The sequence below is a fragment of the Grammomys surdaster genome, unplaced genomic scaffold, assembly GCF_004785775.1.
Source record: "Grammomys surdaster isolate TR1022 unplaced genomic scaffold, NIH_TR_1.0 126076, whole genome shotgun sequence".
NCBI classification, from domain to species: domain Eukaryota; kingdom Metazoa; phylum Chordata; class Mammalia; order Rodentia; family Muridae; genus Grammomys; species Grammomys surdaster.
In genome coordinates this window covers 5,683,176-5,704,534 of record NW_021620885.1, presented here as the reverse complement: position 1 = coordinate 5,704,534, position 21,359 = coordinate 5,683,176, and the positions used below count along the sequence as shown (strand labels likewise).

At 37.3% G+C, this 21,359-nt stretch overlaps 1 pseudogene; it reads left to right on the top strand.

Moving 5' to 3' along the window:
- Nucleotides 1-909: 909 nt before the first annotated feature.
- Nucleotides 910-20,505, top strand: LOC114611065 (annotated as a pseudogene).
- Nucleotides 20,506-21,359: the final 854 nt, after the last annotated feature.

Below are 21,359 nucleotides of genomic sequence, written 5' to 3'. Positions count from 1 at the left end.
TATAAAATATATTCTAATCATATTTTCTTCTCTCTTAAATTCTACCAAATCCTCTCCACTTTCCCACCTACTAAACTCCATACCCTTTCTTTTTCTTTCTATTTAGAAAACAATCAACACTGTACCGTCTGGTTTCCTATGTCAACTTGACACAAGGTGGGGTTATTACAGAGAAAGGAGCCTCTCTTGAGTAAATGCGTCCATGAGAACCAGCTGTAAGGCATTTTCTCAGTTAGTATCAAGGATTGGAGAACTCAGTCCATTGTGGGTGGTGCTGTCCCTGGGCTGGTAGTCCTGTGTAGGAGGAGCTAAGGTGAGAGGTCTAAGGAAAGGAAGAGGAAAAGGAAGAGCAGGAGCTAGGAAAAAAAGGAGAGAGAAGGGAAAATGGAGGCATATGTTCAGTGTCTCCTGCTGTCAAAGGTAGTTGGTATATCTAGTTTGGGTATTGGGTTACACCTCTGATCAAGTGGGCATCTTGTTATTAATCATTACCAAACACATAAAGCCTTTGATTAATCTTTAAGCATTAGCAACTCATTCTTTTACTGGGCCCGCATGGATGATAGAATGGTCTGGGCAATGCAGAGCCATCTCCCACACTGGTGTCTCATGGGTGGTAAGTCTGGTATTTCTGGCTGGCCGGTTCTAGCTGCTGCATGCACATGGCCTCTCGCCATGGAACATGGTGGCTGAGCTAGGCTGAGCTGCTGCAGCTTAGATAGTCGGCTTGATCTAGTGGCTGATTTTAATTAATTACTACAACAGTCCTGGGTTCTATAAGAAAGCAGACTGAGAAATTCAGATAGATTCTCAGAGAAGCCTTATTGACTCAGTCAGGTGGGAGAGGAGTTTGAGCTAGAACAGGCAAGTTGAACTAACCAGAGCTCAGAAAGACCCAAAAGGATAAACATGTACAGCAGTAAGCCTCTGAAAGTACAGAAAATTACATTTGGTGAAAAAAAAGGTACTTTTATACATACTTTACCTCTGTTTCACAGTTTAAAAATAAAAAAAAAAGTTTAAGCAGAGAACCTTAAAAGTCTCTCTATGTATAAAATTCTGCGAATCATTAATTGTTAAAGTTGGATTTGATTCTTAAAATCCACAAAAATTTTCTAATTTCTAAATTTAGAATAAAATAAATTTTTTTCTCATTTCTACTGTTAGAGATAACCCTCTTGACTTGATAAAGTTTCTGTGCAATAATTTGATATATATTTGAAATGAAATTTTTAAGATGGCTAGTAATATTTGAGAAACTACTTTTCATATATGAATGCCTATTGTAAAGCCTCAAAATTATTATATTAATATATCAGTCTGGAAATATACAAATGAGGGACCACACAGAATGAGGAGTCATTCAACATATGAAGGGTCACTAGGTTTAACAATTTTTTGTGCTATATACCAATTAGAAATATGATCTGGTATAAAACTGGTACTGAGATTGTCAATATTCTAAAAGCAGAAAGCAGCAACTGCAAAACACAGACAATTAAGACTTGTTTTTAATATTTAAAAATTCATGCTTACATGTATATAATAAGACTCAAAATTTAAACTTTCGTTCATAAAAACATGGATATAGCATGTGAAGAAATTATAATGGTTAAGAATCAAAACTTTATCTTTAAACTCACATTTAATGTTTGCTGTATTTTATAATGACCCATTAATTCTCTTTGTAAACATGAGTCAAATGTCTACTTCAATAATTAAATTATATTTGCTACATGTTACTAACAGAACTTTTTGTTAATGACAAATGATGTAGTAAGTTTCCTATTATCAAAACACTTGATTTGATATTAAAACAGTAGAAAGTTCAAAATGCTAGTATTCCCCACAGTTTCAATTAATCTGGACCTCTGAGATCTCTCAAACACTGGATCACCAAAAAGGAAGCATACACCGGCTGATATGAGACCCCCAACACATATACAACAGAAGACTGCCGGGTTTGTGTTCAATCAGAGATTATGTATCTAACCCTCAAGAGTCTGGAGGCCCCAGGGAGTTTACAGGTCAGGTGGGATGTGGAATGTGGAGACAGGCAGATGGATTTGAGGTATGAGATGTGGAACAGTTGGAAAGTGGATGGGGTGGGGTTAAATCTGGAGTGATAAATAAATAAATAAATAAATAAATAAATAAATAAATATTCTTATTTTACAATCTGAAATTCATAGCATTTCTAGAGGATGTAACAAAAATTAGGCCTAGAATATGTGTGCATTCATCAGCTGGAGGTAAACATTTTTGTATAAGTGAAATACAGAGGAGACGAGGAACAGTAATCCTTCTTCAGTTCTTTTAATCCAGTGACACTTTTCAAGAGTAAGTGAAAGATGATAGACAGCTCTCCAAAAGACTGACAAGGGAGGCAAACTGCTGGGATATGAAAATAAGTAGTGGCAGCAATCTCTTTGTCTGTGATTTATCACAGCTTAGCATCTTAAATGTAGACAAGGTTTCTTTTACTACATTTGAAGATCTATAAAGTTGCTGTTGCAATAAAAAAACACCTTTAAAATAAAAAAATACACACATATTTAATTTTTGGGTTTAAAATATAATTACACCAATTCCTCCTGCCTTTCCTTTCCTCCAAACTCTCATATATACCCCTCCTTGCTCTCTTTCAGATTTATGACCTCTTTTTTCTCATTTGATATATATATATATATATATATATATATATATATATATATATATATCCAAAAAATATAAAAAAACAACCTCTTCAGTCTGTAAAATATTTCTTGTATGTATTGACCTTTTGCTTGGAATTGGATAACCGATTGATTTTCCTTTTCCTGAAGGAGATTCATTCTCTCTCTCTGTGTGTCTCTCTCTGTTTCTCTCTCTCTCTTTCCCTCTCTCCTCTCTGTCTCTCTGTCTCTCCCTCTCCCACTCCCTCCCCCTCTCCCTCTCCTTCTCCCTCTCCCTCTCCCTCATAATTCCTTAGTTGCCTGTAGATCTTTCTCTTAACTACATTATCATGTTTACTGCTGCTGTCCTTGTCCAGCTCTTTTTTAGGCAGTACTGTTTATCCTAGAAATGCCTGAAGCTATACCGCTTCTTTAAAAAGTGAAGACACACTTTTTAAAAAGATTTATTTATTTATTTATTTATTTAATATATATGAGTACACCATTGCTCTCTTCAGACACACCGGAAGAAGGCATCAGACCTTATTGCAGATGGCTGTGAGCCACCATGTGGTTGCTGGGAATTGAACTCGGGACCTCTGGAATAGTAGTAGCTGATCTTTACCACTGAGCCATCTCTCCAGCCCCAAAGACACACTTTTAATGATCGAATTAGGTTAAGTAGAATGGTATTGAGAGTAAAGACACAATAAAAGTAGGAAAATCCTCTTGTAGGTCTGAGATAATAGGAGGAAGTGGATGCTAAACATGTTTAAGCAATCTCAAACTTGCAATCAGGTAGGAAGAGAATGTGATGAAGATACAGTTAAAATATTACCTTACAAGAGTGGAAGATTGAAAAAAATTAAGATACTTAAAAGCATTAAAAAATTATTGAAGAAAATGCAACATGAATGTTGAAGCCTTATTTCCTAGATCTCTGACCTACAGGTAACAGGAAGTCCTTCTGTTAAAAAGGTTAACATGGATGTCTGGAAAATCCTGTTGATGACCTCAGGTTTCCTGTAGGAGGCACATTATATTAACAAGACTTGAGGATCCTAGGGAATGGTGAGGCCTGGCAGAGTTTGGGGGTCTGTGGGGGCGTGGGGATATCCTCTTGGGGGATGGGAGTGGAGGAATGAGATAAAGAACTGTTGGAGGGAAAGCTGGGAGATATATAATGATTGGACTGTGAAAAAAGATTAAAGATAATAATAAAAATATTTATAATTATAATAAAGAAGTAGACAACACATTTTATACACTGCAAGTGTAAATCTTCCTGGTCTGGCTGGTAACTATAAAAAAAGAAGATTCTAAAGCTGTGAGGAAAACACATCACAGTTGAGGCGCTTCACTGAATATTCCCATTGCCAAGTTAAAGGTGTGATTTACCATCCATCCACTTTTACTCCAACCAGACCTAACTTTCCTCTAGGCAGTTGGAACGGTCAGGTCAGATAGTAACTTTATAAAAAACGTTTAAAACACCACACTATAATACCTGTTAAGAGGCTGGCCTTGACGCTCCTTGGCAAAGTTAATAGCTAGCTTGTCTACTGCACTGAACTCTGGCTTCACCTTGGATTCAGTTTACAGCACTAAATTAAACCACAATGGTTGTGGGGTACAGTCACCACCAACACCATAGTCTGAGACAAAAACATAGAACCACCTGTCAGTCAAGAAAAGTACATTTACTTTAGTACATTTGTGCCATCTTAGCCTTAAAAAGGACAAGATTTGAATGTTTCCATTTTAATCACTTTTCCGTTCAAATTAAAACAAGAAAAATGATGATTTGTTTTTTTAATGAGGTTTTTCTAATTAAGGAGCCTTTGCAAGAAAGAATTAATTTTCTTCTCCTCTCTCTCTCTCTCTCTTTCTCTCTCTCTCTCTCTCTCTCTCTCTCTGTCTCTCTCTCTCTGTCTCTCTGTCTCTCTGTCTTTCTTTCTTTTCTTTTTTCTTTTTTTATATGATTTTTAATCTCCAAAGATGTTTCTTATTGAACTACATGTTTGAGAGAAGAATTCATAGAACACAATCTCTAGCTCCAGTCAAAAGCCACAGACAAGAAAAGAAACAAATCAAAGATAATTTGTAATTGAAACTAACTATAAGTAAAAGGAATTTATTGTTGAAGAACCTTGGCATGTTTAAAAGATGAATAAGTTGAATATTTAAATTTATTTTTTAATCACTTAATAGAAGAGAGAGCTAAACTTAGGGAGACAAGACAGGAATAGAATCTATTTCATGTTCTCTTTAAAACTCAGAGGATGAAATACCTTTTGAAGATGAATTAAAGTGTATTTCATGGAATAAAAAGAACACAGGGGAAAGTTTTAAAGTATTTTCTATGTGGTGAGTGCTAATACAATGTAATCTAAAACTTTATAAATTAAAAAACATTTTGTCTTAGATTTAAATTTCCATCCTGTAAATACTTAATGCTCTCTCCTAAATGAAAGTATTATGCCTTATTTCTTATTTTGAAAATGAAACTTATAATTTTACTAATAGTTTTTTAAAGTACACATTGGTATTCACAACGTACTCCATATCCTTTGCTTTGCAAAAGGTGAGAGTAACTCTTTTAAATTTAGGCATGTCTTGGGCAGAAACTTTTTCTACTAATGCTAGTCTAGACAAGTAGCTGCTTGGTGGCTAATAGGAAAAATATCGATAACAACCTGGAGAGTATCTAAATAAATACCTAGTTAACTGGAAATGCAGGGGTTGTTTGTTTGATTTTTGGTTGGTTTGTTTTTTTATATTTTTGTTTGTTTTGTTTTTGCTTCTTTTTGGGTTTTTTGGGGGGAGTTGGTCTGGACTTGCCTCTTGAGGAAACATAATGTACCATCTTGGTGTTCCTTGAAGATGGGTTTCATGGCTAGTTTAACTGTCAACTTTACAGAATTTAGACTCATCTGAGTTACAGGACTTGACCATGAAAGATTTTCATATTACCTGAATTTACATGTTAAGCCATTTATTTCTTTTATTTATTGCTTCTAAATTTTGTCCATGTATTGTGGCTGTTTGTATTCTTATGTTAATTTTGTCCCAAAACTGTTTTTATGAGAACATCTGCATGAACATAGTTTCTGGGATCCTGTCTCCAGTTGTTTCTGATTGGTAAGTAAAAGTGCCAGCAGCCAAAGGCTGGACAGAGCAAATAGAGGCAAGACATTTAGGATTTCAGGGTTAGGGACAGAGAGGAAGTAGGAGAAGGAGAGCTACCATGCTAGGGTAGGCGGAGGAGAGGTGTAGCCATGCCTGGTGCAGGAGAGCAGGGCCACCATTTAGGAGCTGGGGAAGAGATGTGTGCATCTCACGACTGGGTCCAGAGAAGGCAGCCAAGATGGAATGTAGTATTGTGTAAGTAATAACTCGGTTTCAGAGGGAGATGGGTTAGCCACATGGAGGTACGGAAGTAGGCCATCTCTTGAGCTGATGAAAACATATCAAAATACAAAGGGTGTGTTTGTCTTTCACTCAGGAATCCAGAACATTGATGTGGGTAGCAAGGAATGTGCTGCTGCCGGGATTTATATATAATAGATATTATTACATATATCTAATATGTTTTGATCAAATATAACCTTACTACCTCCACTCCAACTCCACCCATATCATCACCATATTTTCTTCCTAACTTCGTGTGTGTGTGTGTGTTTAATATGACATCACTTAGTGATGTCAGCATGAGTATGGGTATAGTGCTATTGACTGGAGCATGGGAAATAAATAGAGAGCACATCCCTGAAAGAAACAGACTCCACCATCATAGTAACCATCAATTGATCATATCACAACAAAAGAAAATAATAGATTTGATATTTGAGTAAATTAGACTGTGGAATGGTTGGGGTGATGGAGTTTCACAGTATTACTTTCAAAATCGTGAAAATGATTAATCTAAATGACTAAGAACTCAAGTGATATAGAAAAAAAATAGAAATAAACATACCCATCAATGATCCATGATTCACTTGTGATATAAGAAAGCAGATGGCCTCTAGGTGATCTCATTTCAAATACATGTTCCTTAGCATGAATGATCATAGCATGTCATTTAAAATGCCTCCACTGAAAGTGAAATAGACACATCCTTGATGAGAAGAAGAAATAATCCTCTTTCTGAGATCATTTTGGTACTAAACTATCATTTCCTTTTCCATTTAGTTTGACACTTAAAGTTTATACCAAACTACCTAGATGTCTTGGTTTGCTTTTGACATCTGATGAATACCATGACTACAAACAACTTGGGAAGAAAATAGTTTATTATAGCTTAAGTATCCCTACCACAGCCCATCATTGAGGGAATTCAAGGCACAAACTTAAGCAAGGCAGAAACCAGGAGAAAGTAGCTGAAGCCCAGACAACAGAAGATAGTTGCTTGCTGGTAGGGTATACTTGGCAGTTTCACCTTGCTTTCTTATTCCCCAAAGGTTCATTTGGTGAAGCTTGGCACCACATATCGAGATGTGGGGCCTCATATATCAGTCATTTGTTAAGAAAATATCCCACAGAATTACCTACAAGCCAGCTGATGCAGACATTTTTTAGTTGAGGTCTAGTCTTTTCAGATGATTCTAGTTTATATCAGGTAAATTAGTCCTTTGGAAAAAAATTAGCCAGCATACCATCTACTGAAAAACAACTGAGTGTTCAGGCATGTTGATGTATGTTGCTATACTATATATAGAAAGATAGGTGGAAAGATTATAGGTTTGGTATCAATCTTATTACCTAGAACATCTCTCCCCACCCCAAATGTAATTTTGAATCTGTATCAAAAGATTTAACTCTTCTTCCCTTGTGTTATAATCAATGTATTATTTAGTTGTTGTTGTATAGAAGAAAATAGGATAGATAATTATATGATTTATGTCCATACAGTTTTATAGGATAATACAATTTTACAGTGTTACCCACTAGTATCAGTATGGGTGTTTTGTTCTGAATAGAAAGCCAGAAGAGAAAAAAAAAATTCGGAAGAACTACCATATCAGAAAGGTCTTAGTTCACTAAATTCTTTTACATATCTGTAAGTAAATTATTAAAGTCTTAATGACTTTATGATAAGTAAAACGAATAGTCTTTAAATATGAAACTACAAACCGTTAACTTCAATAGCACTCACCCTTTTAACAAGTATTTAATTTTGGTGGTACCATATATTTACCCACAAAATAGCATTAGTCTAACTCTTCTTCATCTTTTTCTTCCCTCCCTCCGGTTCTTGCCTTTTTTCTTAAAATTGATTAGTTTGAAGTCCTGCTTTCCTGAGGTGCAAATGCCATGCCACTTTATTATAGGTCAGAGAAGTCAATAGACAGTTTCCATAAGAAAAATGAAGGCAATAGTCTGATATACCGATAATAAAATAGGATAGTTAAGAACCCTGGGACAAAGCAGTTGTTTTCTGTTCTTACTGTGCTCACTCATCTTTGACACCAGAGATTCAATTGAAGAGTATAAATGATTTATTTTGACAAATCACAAACTAAATGTGCATATATTTGGCTGAGTGGTTGATCCCTTTAAAGTTCCTGCACCTTTGAGCTGACCTTCATGTTTTCTATCTGATAATAACAGTTTTAAGTCGAATAGCCATGGTTGAATGAACACCATCACACCTTTGGTTTAGGAAAGTAGAACCTAGAAGTATTTGCGAGATATTTCTTGGTTATTCACGAAGCAACCCCTGATTGAAATAGGTTGCAGTAAAACTCCCAGTTCATCTTAGCTTATAGCAGAAGCACTGGACTGCAGCTCAACAACTGACCTTCAGAGATTATCATGACCTTCAAACTGCCATTGAAATTTGGCAAAAAGAAAACTTCTATGAAACAAATAAATGCAACAAATTTATTTGGCAATTTCCTAAGAATAAGAAATAATAAGTGGTTTTTAATAGTATAGCTAATCTAAGGAATTTAAACTTTTTCACTTTACTTTTGTAACATCACCTTTTATGTAACACATGTGCAGGTGGCCACATGATAACTTTCTTTCTGTGACTGACTTTATAAAGTTACATCAATAGCTTGAAGAGTAATTTTGGTCATGGAGAATAAAGGTTATGGCTATTACATCTTGCATTTTGTTCTCCTTTTAAAAATAAACATTTTTCTACTTCAAGAAAATTGATAACATAAAGAACACATACTTGAACTGTTTGCTCATATACATGTACACATGCACCAAATATGATTGACCCTATAATAACTTGCTTGGCTATGAAGAATTAATGCAGAAATATTATTTATGAATTTTGAAAATGAAGTGAACTTTTGTGATTTTTTTAACTTCAGTATGATTCATCATTTTGATGTGAAAAAAAGAGACAAACCTTTAATATTACTTTCAAAAAGTATATTCCGACTGTTTGATCACAGAATAAAGAGATTTCAAAAAGACATGAAGATTCAAGAGATCAGACTTGAAGTACAACGATCTAGGGTTGTTAGTAACTGGACTGAGCAAGTTACTTTGCCCTCTCTACAGTGATTAAAAACTTTTATATAGAGAGACAATGCACATCTCAATTTATTGTGTTCTGGATAATATCAATTTATTTATAATGTCATAAAAATCATTGTTACCACCTATTTGTTCATTATTTTTAACAAAAATACATAATAATTGAGAAATAGTCTGCCCTACACATTAAAGATGTTTATTTCAAAATAATTAGCTTATATCTTAAAATCATAGGTTTGATAGAAAAATTGTGATTTATGATGATAAGCTTTAATAGTCATTTTAATGATTGGTCAGAATCCAAGCAAATGAAATATGTACATGTACAATGAATGTTACCTGCAACATTGTTTTACTTTAGTACCTTTTAATACAGGTATTCATTTCCTTTAATTATAATATTTGTAATGTAAAAGTAGGATGAAATGAATACTTCCTACTTGCACTAAAAATTAAACCACAATAAATTAGCAACTTTCCTTGTCATTATACATGAATTGAATACTATAACATATAAAAATTGTTATTAAAGTATGCTCTAAAATGTAAGAATTATTTTTATTTTAACAAATATGTATGAGCATGTAAGGCCTACACATGCTGAGTTTAATCCGTGCTGTATAATAAGTTGCTATTTTAAGGTTAGATCGAAATTATCCCTCACTTCCTGACAATATTTGGTGAAATCTGACATAGATCCACGCTTATTTATTCAGTTATATCACATATGACACAAAAGGGTTAAGAACATATTTTCTCCTTTAAGAGTATATAATTTTTAGGATCACATTAAATACAATTCAAAGTGAGAATGCAATGTATACAAAAATTATAAAACTTACACATGGCTAATAATACAGAGAAAAGCTAAACTGAAATGAAATTTTATGCATATAAAAAATCACAATTTAAGACCTAGTGTTTTTCTATGTAAGAAATCTGAGAAATAAAATGTCCATTTTAAATTACAAACTGGACTGGTGTTTATGATGAAGTTCTTGTGTCTATGTATCAATATTTTATTTTTGAAATATAGACATTAAAACTCATGCATAATGAGGTAAAGATATAAGACCTTAAAACATTTCTAGCAATTTCTACAGTTTTGTTAGTATTTTGTCTAATTAATGGAAAAAATTCATTAAGTTAGCATTAGTACCTGACTCATTTGATATTTATTGTTCTCAACTGTCAATAATTACATGATATGTATATTATTTTAAAGTAAAAGTGATGTATTTACTGAGATAGACAATGAGGAGTTCTAATAAATCTCAAGTAACTATACTATAATACAACAGAACATATCACTATATTACAAAGGAACATGTAAAGAAACAACAACATCACACACAGCCACAAACATATATCCTTTGGAATTCTGTATCTTTAAACACTATAACTATTAAAATATTACTGTCATGCAAATAAACAAAATTTGATAAAAATGAAAATATATTTGGTGGTTTGAATGAGATTGTTCCCCATAAACTCATAGATTTAAGTGCTTAGTTAGGAATTGTGTCACAGGTGGTGGGCGTTGAGGGTTTCAAACACCCAATCCATGCCTAATAGCTCTTTCTACTGCCTGCAGATCTGAATATAGAACTCTCAGCTACTTCTCCAGCACCATGTCTGCCTGTATGCTGCCATGCTTCCCTTTCATGAGGATATGGCCTAAACATCTGAAACTGGAAGCAAGCCATAATTAAATACTTTCCTTCATAAGAGTTTCATGGTGTCTCTTCACACTGTAAATAGTGACAAAAACAATAATTATATAATTATATACATAAATAAAAATAATTTCACATATTACATTAAAGAAATTCTATTATTACTTGTGAAAATTCTGAATATTTAAGTGTTAATATTAGAAAGAACAAAAGTTTAAATTCATGCTTGAGTTATACAATTTGGGTATAAATAGTAGACACAAAGCAGCAAAAGTAAATGGATAAATACAATAAGTATAATTAGTATTACATAAAGATTATTTGAAACAACAGAAACACTAACAAAATACCATGATTTTGGAAGATTTATATAATTTATAGAGAAAAAGATGTGTTGAGAAAAATAGAAGTTTCCATTTGGAAACAAAAAGAAAAAAAACAAACATTACAGAGCCTAGAGAGATGGGTAGGAAGGAAGGAAAATAGTTTATACATACACACATAATGCACAGCATTTCAGTTTATGGGGTGTGTTAGTACATATGTGCAAGAGTAGCTTGCCATTAGGATCTAAGAAGCATAAAAATTTGAATAAATCTGTATCTGTAAATGAATTTGAGTTAGAACGTAAAATATCTCTACAAAGAGTATATTATATATGGAGTTTTTCACTTGAACATTTTTAAGAAATTGAAAGAGAAAATATATCCAGAATGTATCCAGGATATAAAGGTCAAATAAACATCCTTGAATCTCACTTTATACTCAGAATTGCTCTGCCCTGTTTTTGAAAACACTCAGAGATTATTACATAATAAAGATATAATGAATATTCCCATTAACAAAGACTCAGAATTTATGTATGAAATCTGCTAATATAGTATAATTAAATACATAACTAAAGTAGATCATGATCAAATGTGTGTCTTCAACATTCAAGAAAATGAATTATAATCTCATATGTATCAAACTGTGTAGACAAAATCCATACTTCTATATACAAACTGTAAGTAAATAGAAAAAAGTATTCAGTGTAAAGTAAACAATTATTAAAAAGTTGTTTGTATCATGCTTCTGGATGAATAAATGGAAAAATTTCCCTTAAGATCAGGAAAAAGGCTTTTTGGCTGGGGCAGACACATAGCTGGTCTGCTCCTGTGGAGATACTGAATCCTGAGCCATCCTAGAGGAGCCACTGCACTCAGAGCAGCAGACACCTAACTGGTTAGCACTTGTGGAGACATCATATCCTGAGCCATCCTAGAGGAACCACTGAACCCAGAGCAGAAGGATTTCCAGATCCCAGAGGTGGATTGACTCCCAGAAGTTCTTCCACCCAGGAGATTAGGATCGTAAGACTGCAGAGACATCTGGACTCCGAGGAGCTCTGACACTAGCAAGATAACTGGAAAGACAGACTCCAGTCTTACACAGCAAGAGCAGTTAACACTGGAGTTAACCAGATGGCGAAAGGGAAGCTCAAGAACATAAGCAACAGAAATCAAAGTTACTTGGCATCATCAGTACACAGTTCTCCCAATATAGCAAGCCCTGGACACTCCATCACACCAGAAAAGCAGGATTCAGAATTAAAATCACTTCTCATGATGATGATAGAGGATTTTAAAATGGACATAAGTAACTCCCTTAAAGAAATACAGGAGAATACAAATAAACAGGTAGAAGCCCTTAAAGAGGAATCACAGAAATCCCATAAAGAACTGCAAGAAAACATAAAGAAAGAATTAAACAAAGACATTCAGGATCTGAAAATGGAAATAGAAACAATAAAGAAATCTCAAAGGGAGACAACCATGGAGATAGAAACCTAGGAAAGAGATCAGGAGTCATAGACGCAAGCATCACCAACTGAATACAAGAGATAGAAGAGAGAATCTCATGTGCAGTAGATACCATGGAAAACATTGACAAAGAAAATGCAGAATGCAAAAACCACCTAACCCAAAACACCCAGGAAATCCAGGATACAATGAGAAGACCAAACCTAAGGATAACAGGTATAGATGAGAGTGAAGTTTTTCAACTTAAAGGGCCAGTAAATATCTTCAACAAAATTATTGAAGAAAACTTCCCTAACCTAAAGAACGAGATGCACATAAACATACAAGAAGCCTACAGAACACCAAATAGACTAAACCAGAAAAGAAAAACCTCCAGTCATATAATAACCAAAACATCAAATGCACAAAACAAAGAAAAAATACTAAAAGCCATAAGAGAAAAAGGTCAAGTAACATATAAAGGCAGACCTATAAGAATTACACCATACTTCTCACCAGAGACTATAAAAGCTAGAAGAGCCTGGACTGACATCATACAGACCCTAAAAGAACACAAATGCCAGGCCAGACTACTATACCCAGCAAAAGTCTCAATCACTGTAAAGGGTGAAATAAAGATATTCCATGACAAAACCAAATTTGCTCAATATCTTCCCACAAACCCAGCACTTCAAAGGATAATTGATGGAAAACGCCAACCCAAGGAGGGAACTACAACCTAGAAAAAGCAAGAAAGTAATCTTCCAACAACCCCAAAAGAAGATAGCTATACAAACATAATTCTGCCTCTAATAACAAAAATAACTGGAAGCCACAATCATTTTTCCTTCATATCTCTTAACATCAAGGAACTCAATTCCCCAATAAAAAGACGCAGACTATCAGACTGGATACACAAACAAGACCCAGAATTTTGCTGCATATAAGAAATGTACCTCAGTGACAAAGACAGACACTACCTCAGAATAAAGGATGCAAAACAATTTTCCAAGCAAATGGACCCAAAAACAAGCTGGAGTAGCCATTCTAATATCAAGTAAAATCGACTTTCATCCAAAGTAATCAAAAAAGATAAGGAAAGACACTTCATACACGTCAAAGGTATGAAGGTTTACTAAGGTGAACTCTCAATTTTGAACATCTATGCTCCAAATGCAAGGGCACCTACATACATAAAAGAAACTTTACTAAAGCTCAAAACACACATTACACCTCACACAATAATAGTGGGGGATTTCAACACCCCACTCTCAGCAATGGACAGATCATGGAAACAGAAACTAAACCGAGACACTTTGAAGTTAAGAGAAGTTATGAACCAAACGGACTTAACAGATATCTATAGAACATTTGATCCTAAAACAAAAGAATATACCTTTTTCTCAGCACCTCATGGTACCTTCTCCAAAATAGACCATATAACTGGTCACAAAATAGGCCTCTACAGATACAAAATGATTGAAATAATCCCTTGCATCTTATCAGATCACCACACACTAAGACTGGTCTTTAATAATGACAAAACCAATAGAAAACCCATGTGCACATGGAAACTAAACAACACTGTATTCAATGATGACTTGGTCAAGGAAGAAATAAAGAAAGAAATTAAAGACTTTTTAGAATGTAATGAAAATGAGGACACATCATACCAAAACTTGTGAGACTCCATGAAGGCACTGCTAAGAGGAAAACTCATAGCTCTAAGTGCCTACAAAAAGAAACTGAAGAGAGCACACACTAACAACTTGACAGCACAACTAAAAGCTCTAGAACAAAAAGAAGCAAATACACCCAAGAGAAGTAGAAGGCAGGAAATAATAAAACTCAGGGCTGAAATCAACCAAATAGAAACACAAAGAACAATACAAAATATCAACAAATCTAGGAGCTGGTTCGTTGAGAAAATCAACAAGATAGATAAACCCTTAGCCAGTGTGGGGAAAATTTAGAGACCACCACAGCGGTGGGGGCCAGGAGGGGATTCCACGCAGCAGCAGGTCCCACATTCGGGAGGAATCCTATGGTTCCAGCAGCTGGAGGCCTTGGCGGTTGCAGGCCCCAATGACACAAGGAAGTCCTTGGTTCCAGAAAGGTTTATTGTCATGGCAGATGGTGGATTGATCTAGGCGTACCCCCCAGAACTCAGGGCAGTCCCGACTTATATAGGGAGAGAGAAAGAGGGAGGATTGGGGGAGGATCTGGGGGAGGCATGCTTAATTTGCTCTGCCCTCTGTCCTTCATTAGTATGGAAATCCCTAAGGCCTGAGGCCTATAGTTTGGCCTTTGTGACTGAACAATGTAATTTTATGAAGACATGACTGCTTTTTAGGACCCTGGATTCTGGGGGGGGGGTGCGGAACTCCTGCTGGTGCTCACGCAGAGTCTCTGGGTTCTTGGCACCTGCTCAACTATGACCCAGGAAACCCTCACGAAGTCCCACAACCCAGATTAACTAGAGGGCACAGAGACAGTATCCAAATTAATAAAATCAGAACTGAAAAGGGAGACATAACAACAGAAACAGAAAAAATTCAAAAAATCATCAGATCCTACTACAAAGACCTATATTCAACAAAACTGAAAAACCTGGATGAAATGGACAACTTCCTAGACAGATACCAGGTACTAAAGTTAAACCAGGAGCAGATAAACCATCTAAACAGTCCCATAACCCCTAAGGAAAAAGCAGCAATCATTAAAAGTCTCCCCACCAAAGAAAAGCCAAGGACCAGATGGTTTTAGTGCAGAATTCTATCAGACTTTCAAGGGAGACCTAATACCAATTCTCTTCAAACTATTCCACAAAATAGAAACAGAAGGAACACTACCCAATTCGATTTATGAAGCTACACTTACACTCATACCCAAACCTTACAAAGACCGAACAAAGAAAGAGAACTTCAGACTCCCTTATGAACATCTATGCAAAAATACTCAATAAAATTCTAGCAAACTGAATCCAAGAACACATCAAAACAATCATCCATCATGATCAAGTAGGTCTTATCCCAGGAATGCAGGGATGGTTCAATATTCAGAAATCCATCAATGTAATCCTCTGTATAAACAAACTCAAAGAAAAAAAAAACACATGATCATGTCACTAGATGCTGAGAAAGAATTTGACAAAATTCAACATCCCTTCATGATAAAAGTCTTGCAAAGATCAGGAATTCAAGGCTCATACCTAAACATAGTAAAAGCAATTTACAGAAAACCAGTAGCCAACATCAAACTAAATGGAGAGAAACTTGTAGCAATCCTACTAAGATCAGGGACTAGACAAGGCTGCCCACTCTCACCCTACCTATTCAATATAGTACTGGAAGTCCTAGCCAGAGCAATTAGACAACAAAAAGAAGTCAAAGGGATACAAATAGGAAAGAAAGAAGTCAAAATATAACTATTTGCAGATGATATGACAGTATACTAAAATGACCTGAAAACTTCAACCAGAGAACTTCTAAACCTGATAAACAACTTCAGCAAAGTGGCTGGTTATAAAATCAACTCAAACAAATCAGTAGCCTTCCTCTACATGAAAGATAAACAGACTGCAAAGAAATTAGGGAAAGGACACTCTTCACAATAGTCGCAAATAATATAAAATACCTTGGTGTGAACCTAACCAAACAAGTGAAAGACCTGTATGACAAGAACTTCAAGTCCCTGAAGAAGAAATCGAAGAATATCTCAGAAGATGGAAAGATCTCCCATGCTCATGGATTGGCAGGATTAATATAATAAAAATGGCCATCTTGCCAAAAGCAATCTACAGATTCAATGCAATTCCCATTAAAATCCCAACTCAATTTTTCACAGAATTAGAAAAAGAAATTCTCAAATTTATTTGGAATAATAAAAAACCCAGGATAGCAAAAACTATTCTCAACAATAAAAGAACTTCTGGAGGAATCACCATCCCTGACCTCAAGCTGTACTACAGAGCAATAGTGATAAAAACTACCTGGTATTGGTACAGAGACATGCAGGAAGATCAATGGAATAGAATTGAAGACCCAGAAATGAACCCACACACCTATGGTCACTTGATCTTGGATAAAGGAGCTAAAACCGTCCAGGGGAAAAAGGACAGCATTTTCAACAAATGGTGCTGTTTCAACTGGAGGACAACATGTAGAAGAATGCAAATTGATCCATTCTCATCCCCTTTTACAAAGCTCAAGTCTAAGTGGATAAAGGACCTCCACATAAAACCAGATACACTGAAACTAATAGAAGAGAAGGTGAGGAAGAGCCTCGAATACTTGGGCACAGGGGAAAAGTTCCTGAACAGAACACCAGTAGAATATGCTTTAAGGTCAAGAATTGACCAATGGGACTTCATAAAATTGCAAAGTCTCTGTAAGGCAAAGGACACTGTCAATAGGACAAAACTACAACCAACATATTGGGAAAAGATCTTTACCAATCCTACATCTGATAGAGGGCTAATATCCAATATATACAAAGAACTCAAGAAATTAGACTCCAGACAACCAAATAACCCTATTAAAAATGGGGAATAGAGCTTAACAAAGAATTTTCAACTGAGGAAACTCAAACGGCGAAGAAGCACCTAAAGAAATGTTCAGTATCCTTAGTCGTCAGGGAAATGCAAATCAAAACAACCCTGGGATTCCATCTCACACCAGTCAGAATGGCTGAGATTAAAAACTCAGATGATAGTAGATGCTGGCGAGGGTGTGGAGAAAGAGGAACACTCCTTCATTGTTGGTTAGACTGCAAAATGGTACAACCACTTTGGAAATCAGTCTGGTGGTTCCTCAGAAAATTGGACATAGCATTACCTGAGGATTTAGCTATACCACTCCTAGGCATATACCCAGAAGTTGCTCGAACATATAACAAGGACATATGCTCAACTATGTTCATAGCAGCCTTAGTTATAATAGCCAGAAGCTGGAAATAACCCAGATGTCCTTCAACTGAGGAATGGATACAAAAAATGTGGTATATTTACACAATGGAGTGTTATTCAGCTATTAAAAACAATGAATTTGAGAAATTCCTAGGTAAATGGATGGAACTAGAAAATATCATCCTGAGTGAGGTAAGCCAATCACAAAAGAACACACATGGTATTCATTCACTGATTATTGGATATTAGCCCAGAACCTTCAAATACCCAAGAATCAACTCACAGGCCACATGAAGCTCATGTAGAAAGAAGACCAAGTGGGCCTTCTTAGAAGGTGCAACAAAATACTCAAGGGAGCAAATATGGAGACAAAGTGAGGGACAGAAACTGAAGGAGGGGCCATCTGAAGACCATTCCACCTGAGTATCCATCCCAGGTGCAGTCACCAAAGGTAGATGCTGATGTGGAAGTCAGGAAGTGCATGCTGATAAGAGCCTGATATAGATGTCTCCTCACAGGTCTGCAAGAGTCTGACATATTCAGAGGCAGATGCTCACAGCTAGCCTTTGAACTGATCATGGGGTTCCCAATAGAGTAGTTAGAGTGAAGACTGTTGTAGTTGAAAGGGTTTTCAGCCCCATGAGGAGAGCAACAATATCAACCAACCAGAGCTCCCAGGGTCTAAACAACCAGGCTGGGATCACTTAGGGAGGGATCCATGGCTTCAGCTGTATATGTAATGGTGGAGGGCCCTGCTGGGCATAGGTGGGAGAAGAGATCCTTGGTCTCAGGAAGGCCAGACACTCCAGGGGTGAGAATTTGAGGTTGGGGAGGTGAGAATGGGGGTGGTAGTTAGGGGTACATCCACAGACAACCAGAAAGAGGGGTGAGCGGATATGGGGTTCCTGTGGAGGGGGATGGGGTAAGGGGATAACATATGAAATGTAAATAAAACATCCAATAAAAAAAGAAAAAGTTCAGCCTCCTTTCCCTAGCACTTTCAAGGCCAGGATGGACCTGTCTCAAAAACAAATACTAATCATGAAGGTAACCACTTGCAGGAGAGATCAGCCATGATGCTGGGCAGAGTATTCAGAATAGTACCTCACCAAATAGACGGTGGAGAAGCAAGTCTTCCTTCATTCTAAAAGTCCATCGTTTCATCTATCCCCTCGTGGAGGCTGCAGACTCACCCAATGATCCCTCTCTCCCCATCCCAGTATGCAAAATCACTCAGCCTGAAGTGCATACCCCCTTGGGTCGTGTTCGAGGCTGGGAGATGGATGTAAAGGATCAGACCATATGGTAAATGTCTTCCTGGGCATTCCCTTTGCTCAGGCACCACTGGGACCTCTTCGATTCTCAGCTCCACTCCCACCACAGCCCTGGGAAGGTGTGAGGGATGCCAGCATCAATCCTCCGATGTGCCTACAGGATGTAGAGAGAATGACAAGCAGCAGAATCACTCTCAACGAAAAGCTTCAAATCTTCCCTATTTTTGAGGACTGCCTAACCCTCAACATCTACAGCCCCGCTGAGACCACTGCAGCCGCCAAGAGGCTGGTCATGGTATGGTTCCATGGAGGCGCTCAGATAGTTGGCTCTGCCACCTCTCAGGATGGATCAGCCCTGGCTGCCTATGGGGATGTGGTAGTTGTGACTGTCCAGTATCGCCTTGGGATCTTTGGCTTCCTCAGGTGCCATTGGCAACTCACAGCCAAGCCAGGACTGGGAAGCAGAGAAGTGCTCAATGCTCTGGTGACGGACTCAAAGCAGATGTGCAGTGTGGAAGAAAAAAATGTCTTGAAAGTTATGTTAAGCTAAGCAGTGCCTCTCCCTGTCCCTAGCCAGGGACAAGCACATGCTGAGAAACAGGGGCTTCCTGGATGTGGTGGCTGCTCTGTGCTGGATCCAGTGGAACATAGCCCCCTTTGGGGGTGATCCCAACTGTGCCACAATCTTTGGTAACTCCACTGGTGGCTTTATAGTCTTGTCCCTGCTCCTGTCTCCAATGTCTGCTGGGGTCTTCCACAGAGCCATATCCCAGAGTGGGATTGTCACAATCAAGGCGTTGAAAGAGTTGAATGCATGACCTGAAGCTCAGAACTTTGCCAATTCTGTGGCCTGTAGCTGCGGATCCCCAGCTGAGCTGGTAGAGTGTTTGCTGTAGAAGAAAGGAAAGGACCTTATCAGGCAGAAAAATGTGGTCATTTCCTACACAGAAATGACTCCTTCTTCCTACAAAGGCCGGAGAAGCTCCTAGCAGACCAGTGATTCCGCGCTGTGCCTTAACTCCTGGGAGTCAACAACCATGAGTTTGGCTGGCTCATATTCAAGATCTGGGATATCTTGGATAAGTTGGAACATTTTAGCCGGGAGAACCTTTTGGAGATTTCAAGGCCCTTGTTGGCCCTTGTGGAAGTGTCCCCTGAGATCACGCCCACCGTCATAGATGAATACCTAGATAATGGCTCAGATGAATCAGCTACAAGTTATGCCTTCCAGGAAATACTGGGTGATACCAAGTTCTTCATTCCTACCTTGAACTTCTCAAAATACCTTCAAGTTGCTGGGTGCCCTGTTTTCCTGTACGAGTTCCAGCATACACCCAGTTGTTTTGTGAAGTTCAAGCCAGCCTGGGTGAAGGCTGAACATTCGTCTGAGAATTACTTAGTATTTGGAGGTCCTTTCCTCACTTACGAGAGTTCCCTCTTGGCCTTCCCAGAGGCCACAGAGGAAGAGAAGCAGCTAAGCCTGACCATGATGGTCCAATGGAGCCAATTTGCACGCACAGGGAACCCCAATGGCAAGGGGCTGCTCCTTGGCCCCATTTTAACCAGTTTGAACAACACTTGGAGATTGGTGTAGAATCATGGACTGGGGTGAAGCTAAAGAGGGGTCGGCTACAGTTCTGGACAGAGACACTGCCCAGAAAAATTTAAGAATGGCACCAAGGGCAGAGGAGCAGGAAAGTTCTGGAGAAACTCTGAGGCCAGACCTACCTAGACCTTCCTGACTGGGCCCAATACAAGAAAGATGGAGTCCCAGCAGCACAACTGCAACTTCTTTCTGTTTCTGCCCAGAGACTCTAACCTGGACCAGCCTGCTGTTAGCCGAGGTTTCTGAAAACATCGGCCACTGTAATGTAGAAGGAAATTTTTCCTGCAAGTTGGGAGGAGCTAAGGTGGGAGGAGTAAGGAAAGAAAGACGAGGAGTAAGGAGAGGAAGAGGAGGAGCTAGAGGAGAGAGGAGAGAGGTGGGGGGGGGGACATGGAAGCTGATGTGTGTGTGTCTCTAGCAGTCAAAGGTAGTTGATATATCTAGTTGGGTATTGGGTAACACCTCTGATTGTATGTGTACCTTGTTATTGAGCATTACCAAATATATAAAGTCGTTGGATAAACTAAAAAATAAAAATCAGGAAAAAGGGGAGATATTTTTATTTTTTCTCACTTTTTTCTAGAGTCTATTCTGATATGTTTGAAAAGCTTACAATATATAAAGGTCATCAGAAGCAAATATATTAATGAGTAAACATCAAAATCTATTCCTGTATGGATAATACTGGTTTCCGATGGAAAATACTAAATAGTAGAACTTGAGATTTTGTTTTGAGCATGCACTGTTCTTTTACAGAATCCATCTGCCACCTAAGTCAGATGTCTCCCAGTGGCCTGTAGCTCTAGTCCCGAGGGTGTCATCACCTCTGGCTTCATTGGGTACCTGAACACTCATTCACACACCAGTACACAAACGTGTATACATGGTAACCACATAGTTATAAACAATAAAACTGATTTCGAAAATTCAAAATTAACATTAATATATATTTTAAAACTAACAT